Genomic DNA, 25,066 nt, shown 5'->3' on the forward strand with positions numbered 1-25,066 from the left:
GATTCGTTAACCACTGTGCCACGATGGGAACTCCTCAACCAACTCTTTCATTAGACAGATGAAAAAAATGAGGTAGAGGTCTACCGCGAGCCCAGTGTCCACCTGACCTTGGACCTTTGGTGCTGTTCTCCACGCCATCCCCATAAGCGCACAGTGGGGCCAAAATCCATAAAGAAGGATTCTGGGGAAGTGGCCTTACCATCCAGTCTCCTTCAGGCCTGGGACGGCCCCTTCATTTCTCTGCCTGCCTCCCTTCCCTGCTGCAGGTGACAATGTGTCCTGTGAGTTTGAGCTAGCCCATGACACTCCCTTGATGGGATCTAAACTCACTCCTAGAGCAACAACCTTATCTTCTTAATATGACCTCACCCTTCAGATCTTACTCCTGTGTCAACTGCTTAGCTGGGGTCCCTCGGGACTGTCCTGGGACTGGCTTAGAGGGACTGTACACCCAGGGACTTGAAGATAGGACAAGGAGGAAGATTCAGTTTGCTCCTAATTTCCAGTCCAGAACTTGACTCAGCAGACATGCACAAACACCTCTTAAAATCTAAGCTCCTTTTTTTTGCAATAAGGCTAATTATAATAGCAAACATTTATTTCAAAAGAAGAGCTAACACACACACACGCATGACACCTACTATGTGCCAGGCAGTGTTCTAAGCCCGTTACATGTGTTAACTTATTTGATCATCTCAACAATTCAAAAGGAGGTACTGTTGTTACCATACTCCAGATACCCGGAGTAGTTAAGTAACTTGCTCAAGGTCACACAGCTAGTAAGCGGCCCAGGACAGAATTGGGTCCAGGAAATGTGACTGCAGAGTCCACGGTCTGACTCCTTGAGCCCTTTAGACCTGGCCCCTGCTGGCATCTCTGACCTCAGATCCTACCATCCCTCCTCAGCCTGGCCCTGCTACACTCTCCAGCTACAGTATGTTCATTCCCACGCAGGGCTTCAGTCTTTGCTGTTCCCTCTGCCCGAAATGCTTGGCCCTCAGACTTTCATATCTCCTGGGACAGGCCCAGCCTGATGACACCACCTAAAGTAGCCAACACAGCCACCCCAAGCACCCTTCACTCACCACGCATCCATCTGCTGTCTTTCCTTCTCACTATCTGACACAACCTTACTTCTCGGTTTACTGTTTCTGACACTAAGATGTAAACTCCACAGGAGCAGTGATCTTCCGTAGACCTCGCCGTGGTGCACCCTGCACCCAGATCAGCCCGGCCTCGCATGCAGCAGGCACTCGATGGAGATTCACACGGACCAATGAGCACTCTGTTCACACACCAGTACACACACTCGCACACACATACAGTCCTGTACTAGAGTGTGTACATGAAGGCGGCCATGCCAGGCACAGACCACAGACAGCTCTCTTCAGGGTAGCACCAGCCAGAAGTCAAGAGAATAGCTTAACACGAATGGGCTTTTTAGCAGCTGATGCTAAGAAACAGGGTGCTTCTGAGGCCAGAGCCATAACTACCTGGCCTGGAAGAAGGCAGACAGGAAAGAGAACCTCTATCACCTGGTCCAGGCCTTTTGTGCCGGTTGCCTGGAGAAGCAGAAGACCTGATGAAAAGGTGTGAAGAACTGGTCCCTCCAGAGTCCTTGGAAGTGGAGGGGTCTAGGGTGGCCCAATTGCTCCAGCTAAAGTTGAGCTAAAGACAGCAGAGCCGGGGGTGAGGCCCTGAGAAGGCAGGTCCAAGATCCAATAAGATGGAGGGGGTGCCTCTGCCCCAGCTCCCTGCCCCCTACCTTACCACTCTCAGCCCAGGAGCAATCTGGGGGAAGGTGATGCCATGTCTACCCCGACAAGGAGATGGAGGGAAGGGGGATGGAGGGGACCTAAGCCTACGGATGTTCTGGTCCAGGGCCTAAGCTGAGCTGGACATTCTGTTCTGGACAACAGGGGAAATGCAGGACCTCACACTGTACATGATCCAAGGGGTACATCTCAGCTCCAGTAGATGTGAGCCTTGTCCTAGGGCACTCAGGTCTTACCAATTTCAATGCTGCTCCAAGCATTGTGTGCATGTGCATTTGTGTGTGTGTGTGTGTGTGTGTAGGGGGGTGGCGATTCATACATTAGGAGAATACCGAACCCCCACACCCCCTTATGGGTAAAGGCCAGCAGGTTAAATATGATGCCCTCCCAGGGCAGAGGCATGGGGATGGAGGTGGAGCAAACCCCAGAACTGCCATTCATCAGCCTGGCAGATGCCCAAAGCCTCTGCTTCCATGTCGATGGTCCCTAAAGTCCCATACTGAATAGAGAGGGCTGGGCAAAGCCCTCCATGGCAGGGGGCGTGCAGATCCCAGAGAGGTTTTGCAAGCCCAGTTACGCGCCTCTGAACTAACTGCCTAGTGCCAACAAGCTCCAGGCCCTCATCCTTTGGACACTGTGGGCTTTGGAGGTCCTGGTGTCCCTACACCTTGGATGATGTTCCCCCTGGCCTGTCAGGGAGCCAGGAGGCTGTGGCTGGAAATGGGAAATTGGGCCAAGGGACGGTGCAGAGGGTGCCCACTCCTGTGGCTCGAGTTTCTCCCTATAAGAGCATCAGCAACAATCATCCTGCCCCGCCCCCACCAGCAAGGGACCTGGTCTGTAAAATGGGATTATAAGGCCCTCTTCAGAGCTGTTCTGAGGATGGAATGAGAGAGGACAGAAAAGCACCCAGCACAGTGTGTCAACCAAGTAACAAAGATGCAGGCAGACTTGCATCATGATTCCTTTCTCTTTTCCTGACTCTCTTTGGAGGGTGTAAGTTGGCCCCTCCTCAGAGAAGGAGAAGGAGATGCGGCAGGGGAAGGGTGGTTTGCAGGGCCACCCTCTCCTCCTGAAGGTCCCGAGAATAGTTCAGAAGGCAGGGCTGGGTTGCGAGCTGGAGCTCTAGTATGAGGAAAATGCAGCCCCGCCATCATCCCTGCCCACAGCTCAGCCGTGCCCCTCCGCTTACACCCTACATCCTGGTGCATCCCCTTGCTGCCTCAAAGTTGACTCCAGAGTACTGCTTCGCCATGGCCCCAGGGGTCCAGCCATCACCCAGCTCCAAGAGAGTCCCTCTGGCATCAGGCTGGGATGACAGGTTTTTTTTTTTTTTTTTTTTTTTTTTTTTTTTTTATTTTTATTTTTTTTTTGTCTTTTTGCTATTTCTTTGGGCTGCTCCCACAGTATATGGAGGTTCCCAGGCTAGGGGTTGAATCGGGGCTGTAGCCGCCGGCCTACGCCAGAGCCACAGCAACACGGGATCCGAGCCTCGTCTGCACCCTACACCACAGCTCACAGCAACGCCGGATCGTTAACCCACTGAGCAAGGGCAGGGACCAAACCCGCAACCTCATGGTTCCTAGTCGGATTCGTTAACCACTGCACCACGACGGGAACTCCTGAACAGGTTTTTTAAAGAGAGTTTTTAATCTTATAATTTACTCCTTGAAGTTGGACTGATGAAGTTAAGATGAGAGTTCTACTTTTACCTTCCACCCAACAGGTGGACTACGTTTGGGAAAGAAGAGAGGTGAGAATTACAGGGAAGGGGTCCTGGTCCCTGGCTGCCTGGGGGACTCCCCACCCCTCCGGTAGTGATCACTTCCTGTGGCCTCAATAGTTCTAGAGCCACTGGAAGGAGGGGTCATCTTCCTGTGTTGTTACATTTTGTGAGGGGGTTCTGCTAACACGAAGGAATGGGCGATCCACCAGTGCCAGGTACTGGGCAAGGCTGGGGGTGGGATGGGCAGGATTCTTTTATTTTTGGCTGTGCCTATAGCCTATGGAAGTCTTGGGGCCAAGGATCAAACCTAAACCACAGCAGTGATAATGCCAGATCCTTAACCCACTGAGCTACCAGGGAACTCCAAGGGGCAGTGTTCTTCTTCACTGGTGTGGTTTCTCAGTGATTGTACCAAGAAAGGACTGTGTGAAAGGATGACTCCTGATGACAGATGAATGTGGCAGCCATGCTGACCTCACTGGGGGGATGTGATTCACAGAGAATTAGGGCCTTGCGCTTGTGGCGCATGCTGTGGAGTGACAGCAGGAGCTCTCTGGGGTCTTCTAGCTGATGAAGGGACAATGGGGCCCATTTCCTTCTGGATCTAGGGGAGTGGCCACTATCCCCAGCCCCTGTGCCCATGTGCCCTTCTTCCCTCTGAGCTGGGGCGAGAACAGCAAACACCACAGAAGGTTTTCAAGTCCCAGTCCCCACCCAGAGGTGGTTCTCCTGTTCAGGTGGGAGCACAGAACCCCCTTGAAGCCAAATCTGTCTGTCTGTGCTCAGGGTGTGAGAGGACAAGAACATGTCTGGCCAACCTGGGCTGCCTGGAGGGCGGTCTGAACAGAACCCTCTCTGCCAGTCACTGGGTGAATTCTGAAATCAACATGTCCGTTATTACCCGCAATGATATCAGTAGTCCTTGGCACAAATACTGATCAGAGAAAGGATGGTCTTTGAGGCACTAACCGTGTCAGCCCAGTGATTCTGGAACCCAATACCCCCAGTATTATCATCAATATGATATAAAAGATCACAATGTGTTCAATGGTGCATATTCTTTTTTTTTTTTTTTTTTCGTCTTTTTGCCATTTCTTGGGCCACTCCCGCGGCATATGGAGGTTCCCAGGCTAGGGGTCTAATCAGAGCTGTAGCCGCCGGCCTACACCAGAGCCACAGTAACGCGGGATCCGAGCCGCATCTGTGACCTACACCACAGCTCATGGTAATGCCGGATCGTTAACCCACTGAGCAAGGGCAAGGATTGAACCTGCAACTTCATGGTTCCTAGATAGATTCGTTAACCACTGCACCACGACGGGAACTCCTTTTTTTTCTTTTTTTTTCTTCTTAGGGCCACACCTACAGCATATGGAAGTTCCCAGGATAGAGGTCAAACTGAAGCTGCAGCTGCCACCTATGCCACAGCCACAGCAACGTGGGATCCAAGCTGCATCTGTGATCTATGCTACAGCTTGTGGCAACACCAGATCCTTAACCCACTGAGCGAGGCTAGGGATCGAACTGGCATCCTCAGGGACACTAGGTCGGGTTCTTAAACCGCTGAGCCACAACAGGAACTCATGGTGCTGTTAGCCTTCCATTTCTCCAGTTCTGGGTTATGGATTTAATTACTCGGTACTTCCCAGTTTATAAATACCCAGCACCCTGAACTTGATCTTTCTCTGTTGCCATTTTACCAGTTAAGGAACTGAGGCCACAAATGAAAGGGCCCGTCATTCACGAAGAGGGGGCAGCCCCCTCGAGGTTCTCCCCTGCCTACTGTCTCCTCCCCAACAAGCCCACAGCAACACGAGCCCACAGTATGTAGGCAGAGTTTGCTCCCTCAGGCCTCCTCTTCCTCAGAAACTACTGTCAGTATTCACGGACCCGTGGCTGGACTAAAAGCAAATCTCCCCCGCCGGCCCCGGCCCCCCCCAAGGCCTCAGTCACTTTCTCTGATAAGTAAGGCCCGCAAGTCTGGGAGCCTGGCAGAGCGCCAGAAATGCGCAGAGGAGAGCCGCCTTGGACCAGGCAGTCCTCTGGCCTATCCATCCTTGCCCTGGCCATGTGGCCCCTCAGACCCATGGGGACCAGGGAAGAGTGAAAAGCACCCCTGTCCCTGTCAACAAGAGAAAGCTCCTCAGGGAGACTGTGCAGACCTCATGGGCCTGGGACCAGTTCTTTATTTCTCACCATGGGGGCTGAGGGTCCTGTACTCAGCCAGTCACCCACGGGAACTGTTCCGATTTCTAGTATCCTGCACGCTGCTGCTGGCCTCCGCCTTCTTAAAGTGTCCAGGGGTTAGGATTCAGGATTGCAGGAATTAAGGCACTGTCTAGGTTTCATATCAATTCCGACACAGGTAAATGTGTTTATGAAGCCTTCCTCAGCCCTATCGCTTGCCAGGACAGTGACCTTGGACATAGAGGTTTAACTTCTGGAACAGGAGCATCCCATCCCCCGTGTCATGCGCTTAGTGAGGATTAACTGGCAGCACACATCTGCAAAAAAAAATACGAGCTTCTCCCTTTCCTACTCATAAAGCCCTTTCTGCGTTGTTGAGAGTGCTCCTTTACACGGAGCCTCAGATCACTCAAGGAAGGTTAGTAGGGGCCCCACCTCCTGTGCTTCCATCTTTCATCACAGATGCCCATCAAGTGCCTTTCAGAATATTCCAGAGGATCAGATATTGGAGCCCCTCCTCTCTGATCCTTTTCCTGATCTCCAACTTAGCCCCACTCCCCACAACCAGGAACCACAGCTGCCCAGGAGCCAAGGCTGCTCAGGAGCCACAGCTGACTCAGAAGCCACAGCTGCCCCAGAAGCCACAGCTGCCCATGAGTCACAGCTGACCCAGGAGTCACAGCTGACCCAGGTGCCACAGCTGACCCAGAAGCCACAGCTGCCCATGAGTCACAGCTGACCCAGGAGCCACAGCTGACCCAGAAGCCACAGCTGCCCATGAGTCACAGCTGACCCAGGAGCCACAGCTGACCCAGAAGCCACAGCTGCCCAGGAGTCACAGCTGCCCAGGAGCCACAGCTGACCCTGACCAGTGGGATCTGACTGGTGTTTTTTAAAGGCTGGTGGCTCACTATCTCCTCTCTCTGCACTTTGGTCCAGTGGGCCGGGCTCAGCTCATTTGAGGTCAGGGTCCAGGTGGAGTGACATTTATAGGGGAGTCTGGAGCCAGGCTTCTTAACTTGTCTCAGATCTGACAGTTGCTGTGTCCCCAAGAGCATCCCCATACCCTGAGGTTAAAAAGTGACAGGTAAGAGCAATAGGTGTCAGGAGCCTTGAGGAACCCAATGGGGGGGTGGGAGAAAGAGCGCCCTGGGGCCAGGGCACAGGCTCTCCTTCCCCAGTGGCCTGGCCCTACCTTTGTACATTGACAGCCCTGGCTGCCACTCCCACTCCTGCCAGCGACTCCCTGGTGGCTGGGACACCAGATGGGAGGAAAAAGAAAGGAAATATCAGGGATCCCTCCCCATGTTCTGAATTTCAGGCACCCCCTCTTTCATGGCTCTAACCAGAACCAGAAGGTCTCTGCTGCATCTCTCTCTCTCCCTCTCTCTGTTCCACACACTCACTTCCAGGTTTCAGGCTGTGCTGAGCTCTGCACAGGGGAGACCCAAGGAAAAAACAGGTTCAGTTCACCACCAATTCAGTGTACTTGGAATCCCAGTTCCCCCTCAATCCACCCGCTGGTACTTACTGTTCAGAGACTTCAAATAACTGTATCGTATACTCCGCCCAGGTTTTACAGTCAGTGGGAGACAGAGGCTGCATGTATTTACTGCATCTCTCCTGGAATTGGAACATAGTGAGATTTTAAAACCCCATCAAGGTATAAAACCCTCAGTCCTTCTCCTCCCTTTAGGAGGAAGGAGACAAGTCTTGGCTGATTGTCACATTGTCCTGCATCCCCATGAAAACACAATCACACCTATTCACTTACTCATTCCTTTCACAAATATTTCTCGAGCACCGGTTCTGTGCTAGGCCCCTTCTAGACACTTAGAATTCAGCTGCAAAGAAAGAGACAAAGCCATTGTCAGGCAAGGCAGTCAGAGTGTAAACAAATAATTAAATATATCATCTGCAGATGATAAGTACTATTGTGAAAAATAAAGGAAGGTAAGAGGATGGGAGTGCTTTTTTATAAAGGGTGGACAGGAAGAGCCTCTTTGAATAGGTAACGAAATCTAAGGTGAAAGTAGAAAAAAGTGAACTCTCTAACTATCTGAAGCAGAAGTATTTCAGGAAAAAAAAAAATTGCCAGGGTCTTTGGAAGGCAGACAGAGCATGTCTGGCAGGTCTGAGGAATAGGCGGGGGGCGCAAAGCAAACAGCAGCACCGTTGAGGATGAGGTCAGAGGTTAGTGGGCGTGGGACAGATCACATGTGACCATGCAGGCCATGGTTAGGACTTGGGGGAACGGGAGTTTGACAAAGAAGAGTGACATTGTCTGACTTATTTAAAACGAACAGTCGGAGTTCCCATTATGGCGCAGTGGAAATGAATCTGACTAGGAACCATGAGGTTGCAGGTTTGATCCCTGGCCTTGCTCAGTGGGTTAAGGATCCGGCGTTGCCATGAGCTGTGGTGTAGGTCACAGACGTGGCTTGGATCCCGAGTTGCTGTGGCTCTGGTGTAGGCTGGCGGCTACAGCTCCGATTAGACCCCCAACCTGGGAACCTCCATATGCCACAAGTGTGACCCTAGAAAGACAGAAAGACGAAGAAGAAGAAAAAAAAAAGGAACTGCTATTTTGAGAACAGATTAGGGTAGGAGAGTGGGGGGCCAAGAGGGAAGCAGAGCAGTTATCTACAAGGCTACAGAATAAGTCAGGAGAAAGAAAACAATGTATTGGTCCAGGGTGAATCAGACAGAGGAAGTTAGAAGTCGGTGGGTTTTGAATACATATCGAAAGTAGAGTAGACAAGAGCTGTTGAGAGTGGGGATTCAGACAGAGAGAGGAGATGACGGTCAACTTGGAGTTGCTTATGGAGACTGTCTGGCCATCACCCTGCTGACCCAGGAATCTCCAGCCCAACATCCCTGACATCACGATACTCAACCACTTAATGTGACTCCTGGGGAAAGGAGTCGCTACCCCACACAACAGCCTCACTGGGTCTGTGGAAGTTTTCTTATACTTAAGCTCATGGCCAGGTTTTTTCTCACTGCTCCCAGAGCAATACAAGGAATGTCTCCACCACCTCCCACCCACAGTCCTCCAGACTGGCCTCTCCCTTGGTTCATATCCCCATCAATGCTGCTTTCAGTCCCTCTGGACATGAACAAATCCCAGGAGGAAGTAGCCTTAGGTGTTCTATTAGGTAGAAAGGCCAGGGAATAACTCTTCTCCAAGCTCCCTCTAGAACATTATTCACAGAATTTACATTCAGAGCACACATTTAAATTTGGTGAAGGCACTCATCCCTTTCCCTTTTTTCAGATGGGAGGAATTGGAGAGTGATCTTAGATCTTGCTTACCACTGAGAAAGGCAAAGGCATGAGAAGAGCACTGCCATAGCTAGGTACTGCCTGCCTGTCAGCATCCAGGTCCACACCTCTGCTTCCCTGCCCATTACATAAGTGGGCATTATCTGTGTTCCTACCCAAATCCAGTCTCTCCACTTTTCTGCTATATCCTACTCCTTCTCTCATGTTCAAGAACACTGGTAACCCTGGAAGTTGTAGGGAACAATGAAATAGAATATTTTAAAAATAAAATTCAAGAATCTTTTATAGAAATAAGAGAACACCTAAACTTATATGAGGGTCAACTATGTGTCTGGGAAAACTGACTGAAAATGATCAACTTGGAGACACAGACTACAAAATGATTAGACTTTAAAGACAAAAACATACCCAAGGCTTTCAGGTACAGTACCCATAATACCTACAAGAATATGAAAATTATATTGGCATATTGATATTCAAGAGCAACCTGTAAAGCAAGGCAAGAATGGAACATTATTCTCAGGTACATGAAAGAAAGGAAACAAATTGTGAGCCAAGGACTTTATACACAACAAAGCCATCATTCAATTATCAAGACTATAGAAAAATAAATTACATGTGCAAAGACTGAAATAATCTGTGCACATGAGCCCTTCTTGGAAAACCCGCTAGAGGATGAATTCTATCCAATCAAGAGATGACTGGGGGAAACTCAGGCAAAAGAACAGTGGAGGATGTTGTGTAAAGTGTATTTAAAGCATGTAGATCTAAAATTCAAATGAGGATCATGAACAAAGGTGGAAAATATTTTGTAAATGTCATATGTTCTGATAAAGTAGAAAAAAAATGCACCTTAAAATTTGAGCAAAGAAGGAAGACAGAAAGAGAAGTACAATAAGATCATTGTTACATAGGGAACAAGTAGGAAACAAATGATACCATTTAGAATTGGCAATCCAGACAGTAAAAGGTTAAGTAAGGAAAAAGGAGAATGAGGGTAGTTCAAAAGATATCAATGCAAAGGTGACTACCAGTTTACAAAAATATACACTTTTAGCTTTTTAGGGCCACAGATGTGGCATATGGAGGTTCCCAGGCTAGGGGTTGAATTGGAGTTGCAGCTGCCAGCCTACACCACAGCCACAGTAATGTGGGATCTGAGCCACGTCTGTGATCTACACCACAGCTCAAGGCAACGCCAGATCCCTGAATGAGGCCAAGGATTGAATCCACTTCCTCATGGATACTAGCCGGGCTCGTTTACACTGAGCCACAATCGTAACTCCCCAAATCATTTTTTTTAAGATTGAAGGAGACATATAGAGAAAGAAACAAAGTAAACATAACTAATGCATCGACTAATTATATTACAAAATGCAAGGAACTGAAACCCAATATTTTAGTCACACCAATAAATGTAAAGGAGATTAACTTGCCTAGTAAAAGAAACAGATTTTCAAAATATCTTACAGAAGAAAACTCCAGTCTTTTCCATATACAAGGGAAATATTTAAAACAAAGTGATTCAACTACCATGAGATACTACCTCACACCAGTCAGAGTGGCCATCATTAATAAATCCACAAATAACAAGTGCTGGAGGGGCTGTGGAGAAAAGGGAACCCTCCTGCACTGTTGGTGGGAATGTAAACTGGTTCAGCCGCTATGGAGAATAGTTTGGAGATACCTTAGAAATCTATACATAGAACTTCCATATGACCCCGCAATCCCACTCTTGGGCATCTATCCGGACAAAACTCTACTTAAAAGAGACACATGCACCCGCATGTTCATTGCAGCACTATTCACAATAGCCAGGACCTGGAAACAACCCAAATGTTCATCGACAGATGATTGGATTCGGAAGATGTGGTATATATACACAATGGAATACTACTCAGCCATAAAAAAGAATGACATAATGCCATTTGCAGCAACATGGATGGAACTAGAGAATCTCATACTGAGTGAAATGAGTCAGAAAGACAAAGACAAATACCATATGATATCACTTATAACTGGAATCTAATATCCAGCATAAATGAACATCTCCTCAGAAAAGAAAATCATGGACTTGGAGAAGAGACTTGTGGCTGCCTGATGGGAGGGGGAGGGAGTGGGAGGGATCGGGAGCTTGGGCTTATCAGACACAACTTAGAATAGATTTACAAGGAAATCCTGCTGAATAGCATTGAGAACTTTGTCTAGATACTCATGTTGCAACAGAACAAAGGGTGGGGGAAAAAAATGTAATTGTAATGTATACATGTAAGGATAACCTGACCCCTTGCTGTACAGTGGGAAAATAAAAAAAAAAAAAAGCTAGTAAGAACATCCTTGTACAAAAAAAAAAAAACAAAAAAACAAAAAAAAAAACATAGTGATTCAAAGGTTAAAAAATTCCAAGAGCATGGGAAAAGTTATGCCAGCTAAATAGAACAACTCTAAAGTAAGGCTTGCAAGCCTAATATTAGATAATGCAGAATTTAGGACAAAAACATCAAATAAGATAAATTAAAACATATTATATTATGAAAAGCCACAATCTACAATATAACAAAATAGATCGGTTGTTAATAGCTATGCTCTAGATTATAAAGAAACTACCATATTTGTAAAACAGAAATTACAGCAATTCAAGGATAAATAGATAGAAATAATAATAATAAGAAAGTTTTACACACCACTCTCAGGACAAGAAGGGCACAAGAACAAAAAAATAAGTATGACTACAGAAGACTTAACCAACATGAATCATAAATTAGCTTTCATAAATATGTATTAAATGCTGCACTCTTTAATAAAAAATATACTTTCTTCTCAAGCAGACATGAAACATTCATTGAAATTGATCATACATTATATTGCAAAGGAAACATAAGCAGGTTCCATAGTAGCAATATTACAAACAGAATTCTCTGATCACAATGCAGTAAAAGTAGAAATAAAAGAAAAAAATTTAAATGCCTTTTTAAAGATGGAGAAAAAGGGACTGACTTTACTCTCCTGCTGAAAACAACACAAAAAATCTGAACAAAATATATGAAACAGTCGTTGTCAGGATACCAGACATCAAACCATGAAGGACAGTGATCTTGAAGAGCTAGGAAACAAATGAGATGAGTTCTACAATTCCACCAGCTTAGTGCCTACAAGGGCTCCCTGATTTGAGAAGCTGAGCATCGGAAGAGATCAAGGTAGCAAGAGTTTACAGCACAGAGAGAGGGGAATTGCAGAGGCCCTCTCAAATATTCAACAGAATGCTAATCAGCACATACATGTGAGGCAACTACCTGCCTTAATCCATTTGGGCTGCTATGACAAAACACCAAAGACTGGGAAGCTTATAAACCACAGATGTTTACTTCTCACCATTCTAGAGGCTGGAAGTCTGAGATCTGGGTGCTCCAGTGCGAGCCCTCCTTTGGTCTCAGACTTCTCACTGCATCCTCATGTGGTGGAGAGGGCTGCGATACTCTTGGGGCCTCTTTTTTAAGTCACTAATCTCTTTCAGGAGAGTTCCATTCTCATGACTTAATGCCTCACCTGCTAATACCATCACCTCTGGGGGCTAGGATTTCAACATATGAATTTGGGGGAGAGGGTGCAGATACATTCATACCATAGCACCACCCAGAACAAAGCTCAGGAAATGTTTACAGGAACACAAAAATATCCAAAACCCAATGAATTAAAATTCCTAATGTCTAGTATCTAATAAAAAAGTACCTCATATACAAAGAAGCAGGAAAATATAACCCATAATGAGGAGAAAATCAATTAATTAAAACCAACCAGAATTGGCTACAAATGTTAGAATTAACACAGACATTAGAACAGTTATTATAACTGTAACCTATGAACTCAAAAGTTAGTATAGAGACATAAAAGACCCAAATTGAACTTCTAGAGAGGAAAACTATAATGTTTGACTTGAAAAATACAATGGATGGAATTAACATAGATTAGACATTAGAGAAGAAGATTAGTGAATTTTTAAGACACAGCAATGGAAAGAATCTAAAATGAAATACCCAGAGAAAACATAATAAAAAACAAAAAGATCAGTGAACTGTACAACTTCATGCTGCCTGTTATACTTAAAATTGGAGTCCCCAGAGGATAGTATAGAAAGGAAGAGACAAAAAAAGTCTTAAGAAATATTGGTTTAAAATACTCGGAATATGGAGTTCCCATCGTGGCTCAGTGGTTAACGAATCTGACTAGGAACCATGGGGTTTCGGGTTCGATCCCTGGCCTTGTTCAGTGGGCTAAGGATCCAGCGTTGCCGTGAGCTGTGGTATAGGTCACAGACGTGGCTGGGATCCCATGTTGCTGTGGTTCTGGTGTAGGCCCAGTGGCTACAGCTCCGATTAGACCCCTAGCCTGGGAACCTCCATATGCCACGGGAGCGGCCCTAGAAAAGGCAAAAAGATGAAAAAAAAAAAAAACCCTCAAAATATGATTTTAAAACATTAATCTACAGACCCAAGAAGGTCAACAAACCCCAAACAAACAAACAAAACAAACAAACAAAAAAAAAACACAAAGAAAACTTTGTGAAGCCAAATCATAATAAAATTACTCAAAACCAATGATAAAGAGAAAACCTTAAAAGCAACCAGAGAAAAAGATAACTTACATAAAGAGGAACAAAGACAAGGATGCTAGTATATTTCTAGTCAGAAACAATACAAGCAAGAAGATTGTGAAGCAACATCTTTAAAGTACTGTAAGAAGTAAAAACTGCTAATCTAGAATTCAACATGCAATGAAAATATCTTTCAAAAACTATGGCAAATAAAGACATTTTTATTTTATTTCTTTTAACATTCTAAGGTTTTTTTAATTACTTAATGAATTTATTATATTTATAGTTGTACAATGATCATCACAATCCAATTTTATAGGATTTCCATCCCACAACCCAGCGCATCCCCCCACCCCCAAAACTGTCTCCTTTGGAGACCATAAGTTTTCAAAGTCTGTGAGTCAGTATCTGTTCTGCAAAGAAGTTCAGTCTGTCCTTTTTTCATATTACACATGTCAGTGGAAGCATTTGATGTTGGTGTCTGATTGTCTGACTGACTTCACTTCGCATGATAATTTCTAGGTCCATCCATGTTGCTATAAATGCCGGTATTTCGTTCCTTTTAATGGATGAGTAATATGCCTTTGTGTATATGTACCACATCTTCTTGATCCACTCCTCTGTCCATGGACATTTAGGTTGTTTCCATGTCTTGGCTGTTGCAAATAGTGCTGCAGTAAACATCAGAGTACATGTGTCTTTGCGAGTCATGGTTTTCTCTGGATAGATGCCCAGGAGTGGGATTGCTGGATCAAATGGTCATTCTATGTTTAGTTTTCTGAAGAATCTCCATACTGTTTTCCACAGTGGTTGCACCAATTTACATTCTCACCAACAGTATAACAGGGTTCCTTTTTCTCTACACCCTCTCTAGCACTTATTGTTTGTAGGCTTTTTGATGCTGGCCATTCTCTGTGTAAGGTGGTACCTCACAGTGGTTTTGATTTGCATTTCTCTGAGTGATGTTGAAGATCTTTTCATGTGTTTTTTGGCCATGTGTATGTATGTCTTCTTTGGAGAATTGTCTGTTTAGATCTTCTGCCCATTTTTTGAGGGGGATGTTTGGTTTTTGGGGTATTGAGCTGTAGAAGGTGTTTATAAATTTTGGAGATGACTCCCTTGTCAGTTGATTCATTTGCAAAGATTTTCTCCCACTCTGTGGGTTGTCTTTTTGTTTTGTTTAGAGTTTCCTTTACTGTGCAGAAACTTTTAAGTTTAATTAAGTCCCATTTGTTTATTTTTGTTTTTACTGTCATTACTCTAAGAGGTGGATTTGAGAAGATGTCGCTGTCAAATGCTAATGATTGTTAAATGCCTAAAGGTCAGAGTAAAATCTTAACCATCTATCAGCTAAATGACTTTTAAAATAAAAAAGAACTTATAAAATAATGTAAAAAAAAAACCTACATCCTCCACCTGCAGCCCCCTCCTCACTTGATGTACTCCTAAAGAGCACAATAAAAGCAGTGTGGTTTCTTGAGGAGGTGCTCTTGGTCCCTGAGACTGTGAGTCCCCTGGTTCCCACCTTTACCTAAAATAAATGTCTCTGTATCTTGTTTTATGTTAACTTTTTTCCTTAAGTTTCACAGCACCCATTCTTCAGCCCCATCCTGCTGAGCTGGTCTCAGCATCTTATAGTTTTCAGAGTACAGGTCTTTTGTCCTTTTAGGTAGGTTTATTCCTAAGTATTTTATTCTTTCAGATGCGATGGTGAACGGGATTGCTTCCCTAATTTCTCTTTCTGATCTTTCATTGTTAGTATATAGAAATGCTGTCAATTTCTGTGTATTAATTTTGTATCCTGTGACTTTGCCAAATTCATGGATGAGCTCTAACAGTTTTCTGGTAGAGTCTTTAGGATTTCTCTAAGTATAGTATCATGTCATCTGCAAACAGTGATAGTTTTACTTCTTCTTTTCCAATTTGGAGTCCTTTTATTTCTTTTACTTCTCTGATTGCCATGGCTAGGACTTCCAAAGCTATGTTGAATAGTAGCAGCGAGAGCTGACATCCTTGTCTTGTTCCTGATCTCAGCAGGAATTCTTTCAGCTTTTCACCATTGAGAATGATGTTCACTATGGGTTTGTCATACATGGCCTTTATTATGTTGAGGTAGGTTCCCTCTATGCCCACTTTCTGAAGCGTTTTTATCAGAAATGGGTGTTGGATTTTGTCAAAGGCTTTTTCTGAGAGGATCATATGGTTTTTATTCCTCAGTTTGTTAATGTGGTGTATCACACTGATGGATTTGTGGATATTGAAGAACCCTTGCATCCCTGGGATCAATCCCACTTGCTCATGATGTACAATCCTTTTAATGTATTGTTGGATGCAGTTTTCTAGTATTTTGTTGAGGATTTTTGCATCTATGTCCATCAGTGAAATTGGCCTGTAGTTTTCTGTTTTTCTGTATCTTTGGTTTTTGTTATCAGGGTGATGGTGGCCTCATAGAATGAGTTTTGGAGTATCCCTTCCTCTGCAGTTTTTTGGAATAGTTTCAGAAGGATAGGTATTATCTCTTCTCTGAATGTTTGGTAGACTTCACCTGTGAAGCCATCTGATCCTGGAGTTTTGTTTGTTGGAAGTTTTTAAATCACACTTTCAGTTTCAGTTCTTGTGATTGGTCCACTCATCTTTTCTATTTCTTCTTGGTTTAGTCTTGGAAGATTGTACCTTTCTAAGAATTTGTCCATTTCTTCTAGGTTTTCTGTTTTATTGGCATATAGTTGCATATATGCAACTATATAAGGATAAGGATCATAAGGATCTCTTATGATCCTTCGTATTTCTGTGATGTCTGTTGTTACTGCTCCTTTTTCATTTCTAATTTTATTGATTTGAGTCTTCTCTCTTTCTTGATAAATCTGGCTAAGGGTTTATCAATTTTGTTGATCTTTTCAAAGAACCAGCTTTTCATTTCATTGATCTTTTCTATGGTTTTCTTCATTTCTATTTCATTGATTTCTGCTCTGATCTTTATGATCTCATTCCTTCTACTAACTTTAGGTCTTGTCTCTTCTTCTCTCTCAAGCTGCTTTAGATGTAAAGTTAGCTTGTTTATTTGAGCTTTTTCTTGTTTCCTGAGGTGGGCTTGTATTGCTATAAACTTTCCTCTTACAATGGCTTTTGCTGCATCCCATAGGTTTTGGAGTGTCATATCTTTGTTGTCATTTGCTTATACGTATTTCTTAATTTCCTCTTTGATTTCTTCAGTGATCCATTGGTTGTTTAGTAGCATGTTGTTTAGTCTCCACAGGTTTGTGTTTTATGCAGTTTTTTTTTCTTGTTTTTGATTTCCAGTCGTATCTTTTCCAGTTGTGGTTGGAAAAGATGCTTGATATGATTTCAATTTTTTTAAAGTTACCAAGGTTTGATTTGTAGCCCAGGACGTGATCAATCTTAGAGCATGTTCCATGCACACTTGGGAAGAATGTGTATTCTGTTGCTTTTGGATGGAATGTCCTATAAATATATATTAAGTCCACTGGGTCTAATGCTTCATTCAGGGCTTGTGTTTCCTCATTGAATTTCTGTCTGTATGATCTATCTGTCCATTGCTGTAAGTGGGGGGTTAAAGTCCCCCACTATTATTGTGTTATTGTTGATTTGTCCTTTTAAGGTTGTTAGCAGTTGCCTTATATATTGTGGTGAACCTATGTTGGGTGCATAGATATTTAAAATTGTTATATCTTCTTCTTCTTGGATTGATCCTTTGATCATTATGTAGTGACCTTCCTTGTCCCTTGAAATAGTCTTCATTTTAAAGTCTATTTTGTCTGATATGAGTATTGCTACTCCAGCTTTCTTTTGAGTCCCATTTGCATGGAATATTTTCTTCCATCCTCTCACTTTCAATTTGTATGTGTCCCTAGAAGTGAAGTGGGTCTCTTGAACAGCATATATATGGGTCTTGTTTTTGTATCCATTCAGCCAGTCCGTCTTTTGGTTGGGGTGTTTTGTCCATTAACATTTAAGGTAATTATTGATATGTATGTTCTTATTGCCATTTTATTAATTACTTTGGATTTGTTTTTGTTGCTCTTTTTTCTTCCTTTCTTCTCTTGTGGTTTGATGGCTATCTTTACTGCTGTATTTGAGTAGATTTTTCTTATTTGTTTGTATATCAATAGTAGATTTTTGGTTTGCAGTTATTCTGAAGTTTTGATATGAGTCTCTATGTATATGAGATTGTTTTAAGTTGTTGGTCTCTTAATTGCAAGGGCATCTCCAGTGTCCTGCATTTGTACCCATCTCTTCTCGTGATTTCTTTTTTTTTTTTTTGTCTTTTTGCCTTTTCTTGGGCCACTCCCGTGGCACATGGAGGTTCCCAGGCTAGGGGTCTAATCAAAGCTGTAGCCGCCGGCCTATGCCAGAGCCACAGCAACACAGGATCTGAGCCGCGTCTGCAACCTATACCACAGCTCACAGCAACGCTGGATCGTTAACCCACTGAGCAAGGGCAGGGACCGAACCCGCAACCTCATGGTTCCTAGTTGGATTCGTTAACCACTGCGCCACAACGGGAACTCCTCTTCTCGTGATTTCTGATCTTGGTGATATAATTGCACATGGATGATTTCATATCTTTACTGTATATATACCTTTACTGTGAGCCTTGTCATTTGTGGTATTTTTGTTTCCTGTTGTGGCCTTATTTTTTCTGCCTAGAGAAGTTCCTTTAGTATTTGTTGTAAGGATGGTTTAGTGTTGCTGAATTCTCTTAGCTTTTGCTTATCTGTGAAGCTTCTGATTTCTCCTTCAAATCTGAATGAGAGCCTTGCCAAGTAATCTTGGTTGGAGGTTTTTTTCCTTTCATCACGTTAAGTATATCATGCCACTCCCTTCTGGCCTGCAGAGTTTCTGTTGAAAAATTTGCCAATAACCTTATCGGGGTTCCCTTGTATGTTGTTTCTTTTCCCTAGATGCTTTCAAGATTTTCTCTTTGTCTTTAATTTTGGTCAGTTTGATTAATCTGTGTCTTGGTGTAGTCCTCCTTAGGTTTATTTTATATGGTACTCGTTGTGCTTCATGGATTTGAGTGAGTGGTTCCTTTCCCATGTTAGGGAAGTTTTGGCTATTATCTCTTGGAATATTTTTTCTGCCCCCTTCTCTCTCTCTTCTCCTTCTGGCACCCCTATGATACAGATGTTGGTGCATTTAACATTGTCCCAGAGTTCTCTGGAACTCTCTTCATTTGTTTTCAGTCTTTTTTCTCTTTTCTGTTCTGCATCCATAATTTCCACTAATCTGTCCTCCACCTTGCTTATTCATTCTTCTGCCTCCTGTATTGTGCTGTTAGCTGCTTCTAGTGAATTTTTTATTTCAGTTATTGTATTTTGCATCTCTTCTTGTTTAAGTTTTATATCTTGTATCTCTTTGCTCAGTGTTTCCTGTAAGTTATCCATCTTTGCCTCCAGTTTATTTCCTGTGTCTTGCATCATCTTCAGCATCAACAATCTAAAGTCTTTTTCCTGGAGGCTGAGAATCTCCTGATCACTTAGCTGATTTTCTGGGGGTTTTTCTTTCTCCCTCATCTGAGTTATAGTTCTCTATCTTTTCATTTTTATAGGTTTTTGGTGTGGTGACCTTTTTAGAGATAATAGAGTTGTAGCCTTTCTTACTTCTGGTGTCTGCCTGCCTTGTGGCTGAAGTTGGTATGGGGGCTTGCTATAGACTTCCTGATGGGAGGGACTGATGCCTGTCCACTGGTAGGTGGTGCTGATTCCTATCCCTCTGGTGGGTGGGGCTTTGTCTCTGGATGGGATTAGAGGCAGGGCTGTGTGCCTGGGGAGGGGGGCTTTGGGAAGCCTGTTTACTGATGGGTGGGGCCAGATTTTCCCAAAATGGCCACCTCCAGAGACAGGCATGCTGCTGAATATTCCCAAGAGCTTTGCTTCCAGTGTCCTTCCCCCACAACAAGCCACATTCACCCCTGTTTTCCTAGGAGGTCCTCTAAGAACTGCTATCAGGTTTGTCCCAGATTCCTATGGAGACTTTGCTTTGCCCTGGAACCCAGGGCACATGAAAGTCTGTGTGCGCCTTTCAGGAATGGGATCTCCATTTACCCCAGTCCCATGGAGCTCCTGCGCACAAGCCCCACTGGCCTTCAATGCCAGATGCTCTGGGGACTCTTTCTCCCAGTGCCAGATCCCCACACATGGGAGTTTGATGTGGGGCTCAGAACTCTCACTCCTGTAGGTGAGTCTCTGTGAACCAGTTACTTTCCAGTCTGTGGAGCTTGCACCCAGGAGGTATGGAGTTGCTTATATCATGAAATTGCCCCTCCTACCTCTTGACGTGGCCTCCTCTTTGTCTTCTGGAGTAAGATTTTTTTTGAAGGTTTCTGGTCCTTTTGGTTGAAGGTTGCTTAGCATGTCAATAAAGACATTTTTAGACATGCAAAAGCTGAAAGAATTCATGTCCTGCAGAACCACACTACAAGGTTTGTTAAAAGAAGTCCTTCAGACAGAAGAAAAGGATATCAGATGGAAATGCAAGATTACATAAAGACTGAAGAACACTGAAATTGGTAGCTATGTGGATAAACACATAAGATTTTTTTCTTATTATTTAAATCTCTTTGAAAGAATTACATTTAATAAAAACATTGTAATATGGAGTTTATAATATATGTAAAAGCGAACTCTGTACCAGAGCTGGCAAAAAGACTGCAAGGAAATAAATGGAATAATCTATGGAGAGCCTTATAATATATATGATGTAGTATAAAATCACTTGAAGTGAGGTTGTGATGAGTTAATGACGTATACTGTAAATCCTGAAGCAACCAATAAAATAGCAAAACAAAGAGTTATAGATCATAAATCACTGAAGGAGAGAAAAATGAAGTAAAAAAATTCAATTCATTAAAAAGAAAGGAAGAAAAGAAGAAAATAAAAATCAAAGACATATGTGACAAACAGAAAATAGACTGCAAGATGATATACTTAAATCTAACTATATCAATAAAAACATTACATGTAAATAGTCTAAAGACTCCAGTAAAAAGACAGAGGTTGTTAAATGAAAAAGCTTTCTTCACTATTTCTGCCTCCACAAAAGTCATTTTAAATATAAAGTACAAATAAATTAAGGTAGAGGAATGATAAAAGATATACTGTACTAAGACTAATCAGAATAAAGCTGAATGGCTACATATTTTTTAATTTTTCTTTTTAGGGCTGCACCCGTGGCATATGTAGGTTCCCAGGCTAGGGGGTCAAATAGGAGCTGTAGCCACCAGCCTATGCCACAGCCACAGCAACATGGGATCCGAGCTGCATCTGCCATCTACACCACAGCTCACAGCAATGCCAGATCCTTAACCCACTGAACAAACCCACATCCTCATGGATGCTAGTTGGGTCCGTTAACCACTGAGCCACAAGAGGAACTCCTGAATGACTATATTAATATAACACAAAGTAGATTTCAGAACAAAGACCATAAGGATAAACGATGTAATTTCATATGATTAATTTCATGATAAATGATAACCAACTGACAAATCATAACAATCCTAATGTCTATATATTCAATAACTAGGTTGCAAAATATATAAAATAAAACCAGAGACAAATCTACAATTATAGTTGAAAGGCTTTTTTTTTTTTTTTTTTGTCTTTCTGTCTTTTCTAGGGCCGCACCCATGGCATATGGAGGTTCCCAGGCTAGGAGTCAAATTGGAGCTGTAGCTGCTGGCCTACACCACAGCCACAGCAACACCAGATCCGAGCCGCGTCTGCAACCTACACCGCAGCTCACAGCAATGACAGGTCCTTAACCCACAAAGCGAGGCCAGGGATCGAACCTGCAACCTCATGGTTCCTGGTCAGATTCATTAACCACTGAGCCATGACAGGAACTCTGAAAGTTTTTTATTTTATTTATTATTATTATTATTATTTGCTTTTTTTTGGCCACAGCTGTTCCCAAGCTAGGTGTTGAATCAGAGTTGCAGCTGCTGGCCTACGCCAGAGCCACAGCAATGTCAGATCTGAGCTGCACCTGTGACCTACACCACAGCTCACAGCAATGCTGTATCCTTAACCCACTGAGTGAGGCCAGGGATCAAACCCACAACCTCATGGTTCCTAGTCAGATTTGTTTCGATTGAGCCACAAAACGGGAACTCCGAATGTTTTCTACTTTCTTTTATTTATTTTTATAGTTGAAAATTTTAATACTATTCTCTCAATAACTGATATAGCAAAGAGACAGAAAATCAGTAAAGATATATGAGATTTGAACATAACCAATCAACTTGACCTAATTGACTTTAATCATCCTCCATCCACCCAGGAACAGCAGAATATTTACTCTTCTCAGGTGAACACGAAACATTTACCAAGATACTCTGGGCCATAAAATAAGTCTCAATATATTTTAAAAGATTCATGGCACACAAAATATGTTTTCTGAACACGATGGAGTTAAAGTAAATCAGAAGCAGAAAAATCACTGAAAGTCCCTGTATGTCTGGAAACTAACAATATACTTCTAAATAAGCTACATATCAAAGAAGAAATCAAAAAAGGTAATGAAAGTATTTTGAACTGAATGAAAATGAAAGTTAAAAATTATCAAAATTTGTGACATGCTGCTAAAGCGTTACTCAAAGGGAAATTTATAACACTAGACACTCAATTAGAAAAGAATAGTCTCACATCAATAAACTCCCAGCTAGACTAATGAGGGGAAAACAGATGAAACACAACTTATCAATATCAAAAATAACAGAAGTGACATTATTACAGAGTATATGGATATTAAAAAGATAATAGCAGACTCTTTTGAATAATTTTATGTCAAATAAATTTGACAACTTAGTGAAATGGGCAAATTCACTAAAAGACATAAACTCCCAAGACTTATGCAAGAAAAAATAGATAACCTGAACTATTTTTAAATGTAAACTTATAATCAGAAACATTCAAATAAAAATCCTTTGCACCCCGATGGCTTCACTGGTGAATCTTACTGACGTTCAGGGAAGAAATAATACCAAACCAACATCAACTTTTCTAGAATATTAGAAAGAAAGGAATATTCCCCAACTTGTTTTATGAGGCCAGACACAAGGATATTATAAGAAAACAAAACCAGACAAGGACATTATAAGAAAACAAAACTGAAGACTAATATCCATCATAAACATAGATGCAGAATTCTTAATACAAGTTTAGAAAATCAAATTCAACAAACTATTAAAAGGACAATCTGCTATAACCAAGTGTGATTTATTGAGTTTGGTTTAAATCTTGAGAGAGAAAAATGGAGCTGGAGGAATCAGGTTACCCAACCTCAGACTATCTATAAAGCTACAGTAATAAAAACAGTGTGGTACTGGCACAAAAACAGACCTATAGATCAATAGAACAGGATAGACACCCCAAAAATAAACCCACACACCTATGGTCAATTAATATGTGACAAAGGAGACAAGAATATACAATGGAGAAAAGCAGTCTCTTCATTAAGTGGTACCGATAAAACAGGACAGCTACATGTAAAAGAATAAAATTAGAGCATTCTCTAACACTATACACACAAAAAAAACCTCAAAATGTATTAAAGACCTAAATGGAAGACTGGATACTATAAAACTCCTAGAGGAAATCATAGACAATCTTTTACATAAATGGCAGAAATATCTTTTTGGATCCATCTCCTGGGGTAACAGAAGTAAAAACAACAATAAACAAATGGGACCAATTAAACTTTAAAGTTTTTGCACAGCAAAGGAAACTATAAACAAAATGAAAAGACGACCTCCAGAATTGGAGAAAATATTTGCAAATAATGAGACCAAAAAGCGTTAATTCCCCAAATCTATTAACAGCTCATACAGCTCAATATCAAAAAAACAAACCCTTGGAGTTCCTGCCATGGCTCAGCAGTTAACGAACCTGGCTAGTATCCACGAGAATGCGGGTTCAATACCTGGCCTCGCTAAGTGGGTTAAGGACCTGGCACTGCAGAAGATGTGACTTGGATCCTGCATTGCTGTGGCCTGCAGCATAGGCCGACAGCTGTAGCTCTGATTCAACCTGGGAACACTTCCACATGCCGCAGGTGCGGCCCTAAAAAGACAAAAAACAAACAAACCAATCAAAAAATGGTCAGAATATCCAAACAGACATTTTTCCAGAGAAGACATGTAGATGGCCAATAGGCAGATGAAAAAAATGCTCAGCACCACTACTTATTAGAGAAATGCAAATCAAAACTACAATTAGATACCACCTCACACTAGTCAGAATGGCTATCATCCAAAAATCTACACAGAATAATGCTGGAGAGGGTGTGGAGAAAAAGGAACTCTCCTACACTGCTGGTGGCGATGTAAATTGGTATAGCCACTATGGAAAACAGGATGGAGGTTCCTTACGAAACTAAAATAGAGTTACCATATGATCCTGCAATCTCACTTCTGAGCATATATCCAGAGAAAACTCTACTTTGAAAAGATACATGCACCCCAATGTTCACTGCAGCACTATTTAGAAAAGCCAAGACATGGAAGTAACCAAAATGTCTATCAACAGAGGACTGGATAAAGAAGATGTGGTACATAAGAGAGCATGTTTATAAATTGTACTTCATTAGAATTAAAAACATCTTCTCTTCCTTATATTCCTGAGAGAATGAAAAGACAAAAGACAATCTACAGACTGGGATAAAATATTTGCAAATTATATTTCTGACAAAGGATTTATATACAGAATACATAAAAACACTCAAAACTTAATAAAAAAATAAACCATACAAATCTATATGAAAATGGGCAAATGATTTGGACAGGTGTTCCACCAAAGAAGATATATGAATGGCAAGAAGATACTCAACATCAGTGGTCATTAAGGAAATACAAATTAGGAGCTCCCGTTGTGGCTCAGCAGGTTAAGAACCCAACTAGTATCCATGAAAACGTGGGTTCAACCCTTGGCTTTGCTCAGCACTTAAGAATCCAGAGTTGCCACAAGTTGCACAAGCTGCATTGTAGGTTCCAGGTGAGGCTAGGATCCCACATTGCTGCTGCTGTGACGTAGGCGGGCAGCTGCAGCTCTGATTCGACCCCTGGCCAGGGAACTTCCATATGCCACAGGTACAGCACTAAAAAGAGGAAAAAAAAAAGAAAGAAAGAAATGCAAATTAAATCCACAATAAAGATACTACTACACACATTTTACAATGGCTAAAATTGTAAAAACTGTGTTAAGAGTTGGTGAAGATGTGGAGGAACTGAAACTCTCATACACTGTCCTAGGGAACAGAAAAGCCACAATCACTTTGGAAAATAGTTTGGCACTTTCTTAAAACATACACACATCATGTGACCCAGTCAGTCTACTCCTAGGTATTTATCCAAGAGAAGGAAAGCATATGTCCTTACAAATGTACAGTGACATTCCTAGCAGCTTCATTTGTATTAGCTAAACTGGAAGCAACACAAATGTTCATCACCAGTTGATAAACAAATTGTTGTACATATTTACAATG

The 25,066-nt window shown here is 42.6% G+C and overlaps 1 long non-coding RNA gene across 2 annotated transcripts in view; it reads right to left on the minus strand.

Moving 5' to 3' along the window:
* Positions 1-25,066, minus strand: part of LOC102168168 — a 39,219-nt gene that overhangs the window by 8,787 nt on the left and 5,366 nt on the right. For both annotated transcript variants that reach the window (XR_304437.2, XR_002345714.1), the window contains exons 2-3: positions 7,463-7,532; positions 7,220-7,311 (exon numbers count right to left, since the gene is read on the minus strand). This is a non-coding gene — a long non-coding RNA (uncharacterized LOC102168168). The remainder of the gene's footprint in view (positions 1-7,219; positions 7,312-7,462; positions 7,533-25,066) is intronic.

Source organism: Sus scrofa, chromosome 7 (genome assembly GCF_000003025.6).
Source record: "Sus scrofa isolate TJ Tabasco breed Duroc chromosome 7, Sscrofa11.1, whole genome shotgun sequence".
In the NCBI taxonomy this organism is placed as follows: Eukaryota; Metazoa; Chordata; class Mammalia; order Artiodactyla; family Suidae; genus Sus; species Sus scrofa.